Consider the following 5023-nt stretch of genomic DNA (forward strand, 5'->3'; position numbering starts at 1 on the left):
TCCCATTCACCAGCTTCATCATTATCACCAACATCTTCTTCCCATTCACCAGCTTCATCATTATCACCAGCTTCTTCTCTTTTCTCTGAAACCGTTTCACCTTGCTGCGGCTTGATACACAAAGACATACTCTATGCGTTTTGAGTATCTCGAGCAAGTTTCGAACTTGTCTATCACTTGTAACATGAATGGGAGGACTGCTTGGAGTCATCATCATTTCTGCTGGTAATGAGTAGCTAATCTCCACAGTCACTGATCTCATGTCCAGGTTATAATCTTCTTGAGCCATTGCAACAAGTTCAGCATGTGTTGAATCTTCATTCAATAAAAACAATCTTGCTCCTTTGAGATCATCAACCACAAAATCCCAACGGAAATCTCTCAACAACCATTCTCCATACACTGCATGTAACTTAAAAATCATCTGCAAATATTCAAAATAAAACACATTAGTAAACATAGAGAAAATGAAGAAGTTCAACAAACATTATCGCAGACGACTTAGATTTAAGTCGTCCAGAAGACTTAAAGGTAAGTCGTCTAAAGAGGTCACTTTTGCAATTGAAAATTAAAAGGGACGACTTAATTCTAAGTCGTCCGGATTTGTTTGTTAAAAAAAAAAATTCAGACGACTTATATATAAGTCGTCTACGAAAAACGGGCTAGTTTTGCATTTGACCGAATCGTGTCAGATCTTTGACTATTTCTGGACGACTTATAAATCAGTCGTCTCTGGAAAGTAAAAATTTCAATATTTTATTCAAACTAGACGACTTACACGTAAGTCGTCCCAGGTTAGTTTTGTAATTGAAAAATAAAACTTGAAATTTAACTTTCTCCAGACGACTTAACTAAAAGTCGTCCAGCTAGACGACTTAATTTAAGGTCGTCCGGGATAAGCAAGGTTTGGACGACTTAATTGGGAAAATTCTGGACGACTTTGCTTTCCCCGGACGACTTTAAATTAAGTCTTCTGACGGGACGACTTTATATTATGTCGTCTGGTAAAAATTAAATTATGAAGTTTTATTTTTCAACTACAAAACTAACCTAAGACGACTTACACGTAAGTCGTCTAGTTTAATAAAATATTGAAATTTTAACTTTCCGAGAGACGACTGAATTATAAGTCGTCCAGAAATAGTCAAAGATCTGACACGATTCGGTCAAATGCAAAACTAGCCTGTTTCTCGTAGACGACTTATATATAAGTCGTCTGGACTGTTTTTTTTCACCAAACAAAGCTGGACGACTTAGTTTAAGTCGTCCGTTTGACCAGAAGACTCATCAGTAAGTCTTCTACATACAGATGACTTACTTGTAAGTCTTCTACGCGAACAGATTTTGAAAAAAATTCAAATTCGTACCTTCAACTAGGTGAGATGACTTTGTTTGCACACAGGGTCTTCTCCAACCACCCAGAACCTCAAACGAAAGCAACCGTAAGTCAAAACGAAAGAAATATGGCTCCAAACAATTTTGAATCAAAAGCTTCAGTTTTTTGGATGAATATGGAGAGAAAGTGAAAGAAATGTTGTTTTTAGTTCATAACAATTGAAACAGAGAGAGTGTAAAGAGATTTACGTGCATTAAAGGGCATTAAAAGCTCCAAACAGTTCGTACAAGGTTGTTCCCACTATTCATGGCAGTGGCAATATTGTAAATACTTGAAGAAAATGAGGTTGAGACAGTAAAGAAGCCATTTTCGAAAAAAAAAAAAAAAAAAGGGTTAATGGCATTTTCGTAGATAAAATGCAGATGTGGGGTTAAAAACTCAAAAAAAAAATGAGTCAAAAGAAAAGGTTAGTTTTCTGTTTGAATTCAAGTTTTGAGTCACTTTTGCAATAAGCCCTTTTATCAATTTATTTATTTTTTTAATCTTACCAAATAAATATATAGTTGTTGAGTTTTTTCTAAATAAATTTATGAAACCTTATTTTGTAAATTTAAATTAATTATTATTTCTTTAAACATTTAATTTATTTTTTATTTTATTTTATTAAAAATAAAATATATTTATTATTTAAAAAATTTAGTTTTTTATGTCTATAGATTAAATTTATAAGTTAAATTTGACTTTATATTTCAAACGTAATTTGAAAAATTTTAATTGACTTTATTTTTTTATTTTTAATAATACTAAAAGGTAAATATTTAAACTAACAGTCATTAATTTAAATTTATAAAATAAAGATTCAGAAATTTATTAAAAACATAAATATTATAGATATATTTGATAAAACTAAAATTATAAAAATTGATAAGATTTATTTGATAAAATCAAAACGTATATCATTATAAGTTAATGTTTACACCACTAATAAAAAGAGTTACTCTAGTTTAGTGGTTAATATTTTTACTGATATGTTTCAGTGCTCGAATATATAGGCACGATTGTAAGAGCTTATACAAAACTTTTGAATTTTTTTAGAAATTCATGATAAAATACTCATTACTACAAAGTTCCTGAAGAAAAATATATGATGCTGAAAGGCCATGTTGAAATAAGTGTTTTTATCCACTTTTTCTAGGGTCCAACCGATTGGCTCCTTTCTATTAGACTTTTGTAACATATAAACATCAATTATTTTAAATACTTTGTTAAGCCTATATATACACTATATTTAGTATATTCTGAACACAAATAAACAATACGCGTGCTAGAGACAATACTAGTCAATACTATTAAATCAGGATCTCTTTTTTAGTTTTGCCCTTGCTTTTACCTGGTATATTACTTTTTGTGCCATTATGAATTTGCCTAAAATTTAAAATCTCATTAAGGGTAGTTTTGTAAATGAAAAAGAGACCTTTTATATAACCTATTAACTAATTAATCATCTTATTAACCGTAACAATAATTTCCACTCGGTCGACGTATTAAATGATCATACATAGAAATGACACAAGTTACTTTATGCAGATTTATCCTCTTATGCATTATATCACATGCTTTTTAATATATATTTTTCAAACACCCTCAAGAACTTTATTCTTGGTTTTAAGATTAATGATTCAACAAATTCATCACAGAACCTGCATAAAAATTTGTGCAGAATAACTTAATATATGATTATAGTAGCCGCTTAAAAATACTATACAATTTGATATAGTACTTTGCATAGTGGAACTACGTAAATAATATTTAATTTAGTCATGTATATTTTTTGAGAAAATAATTTAGTCATTATTATAGAGTTCATAACAAGATTTACTGTTAGACACAAGTTTTAATAAGCGATTTATTAAAGTTGTCTCAATTTTTAACTTATAGTTAGTAGATTATATATTAGTTAGTATATCTCATTATAACTAACGAAGTATAAATTAACTGAGTTTGTTAACTAAATCACCAAACAAATTATTTTCAAAATCCTGTAACTTCTAACTAATATATTCTCGCATCAACCTACAAATTTTATATGTAGTTGCCATTAAGTTATTATATACTGTAAGAGTTCTTATGTAATTTATTTTCATTACTAAAATCAACTTCAATATATATAGTTTATAAAAGATAAGAAGTATCATTATGTATGATAAGAATTATTCTAATCTCCTGATAGAATTGAATCACTCCAATATTTTTAAAATATTCAAAATTTTCCATTTTTTTTAAAAGAAGCTAAAAGTTGATTTTTAAAAATATAAAACAAAAAATATATCCATCATTTTAAGGATGGATCATAAATTTGGTTCAACTATTTGAAAAAATCGATTTGCGGATACATGTTATGAGTATTTTATTCGGGGTGGGTGTGGGTTGATAAATTTTGGATTGTGGGTATCTGCCGACCCGAAAAATATTTAAAAAACAAAACCAAAAACAAAAGTAAACACTTTTTAAATATATGGTAATTAAAGAAACTTTGTTAAATTTTAAAAATATATAATTTTAATTATAAATATATTTTTCTATTTTTATTTTTTATATTTTTATATTAATTTTTTATAATAACTAAATTAAGTAATTATTTTTAAAAAAATTATAACCCACGGATATCCAAATTAAATGGGGCAGGTGATGGTACAAATTATTTGTCTGCGGGTTATGCAGGTCATATTTTTTGACTAAAACAAAATTGAAATTCGCGGTTTGGCGGGTTCGACCGGCAATATACCGAATTAATTTTTAAATTTCTATTATTTAATAAAGTATATTTTAATTAAGATTTATATACAAATATGATTACAAAGAAAAATACAAATATAATCACAAAGAAAACATGAGAATTAAATTAAAACAAAAAATATACCCGCCCTTTAAAGGGCGGGTCAAAATCTAGTAATAGATAAATCAGTACCTTGTGTTTGATTACCCCATCAATAACCAACCAATAGCCTCAGGATGTATTGTTCTATTTAGGGGCTGACTGGTTTTCCCGCTATCACCTGCAAACGCAGCTTTTGTGGTTTATAGTTATTGTTGGTGTTTCGAAACAATCAGAGAAAACGCTACAAATCGCTTCAAACCGCTCCGAACCTCTTAAAATCAAAAGCTGGTTCCAGCTAGCGTTTGCGGTTGCGGACGATTGCGGGAGGATAAATTTTTTTTTTTAAAATACAGAATAAATAAAAATAATACTAAAAATATCCAATAAAAAATTTAAATTGAAATAATAGAAATTTTAAAATGTATACATATTATATTTCAATTTATATTATAAAAAATTTAAACCAAAATGTTTTCTATAAATTTTAAAAATTTAATAATATGATTTATAAATATAAATTTTATATTATTATATTATTATAATTTTTAATATTTTTATAATTATATAAAATGTAAATATTGTTAAATTATTATTTAACAGATGTTTCGTTTGGTAGTTTACCAGTCATAAGAGTCCTGCAAACGCAACAATTTTTAACCGTTGTACCAATCGTACAAATCTCTAGAAAACGTTTAAAACCGCAATCACCCGCACCCGCAGACTCCCGCAACCGTAACTGCAACCGCTTCGGTTACACCAGTCATGCCCTTAGGCGGTGTCCAAATCCAAATCCATCCTAATTTGAACTA

Source organism: Raphanus sativus, chromosome 5, assembly GCF_000801105.2.
Source record: "Raphanus sativus cultivar WK10039 chromosome 5, ASM80110v3, whole genome shotgun sequence".
Taxonomy (NCBI): Eukaryota; Viridiplantae; Streptophyta; class Magnoliopsida; order Brassicales; family Brassicaceae; genus Raphanus; species Raphanus sativus.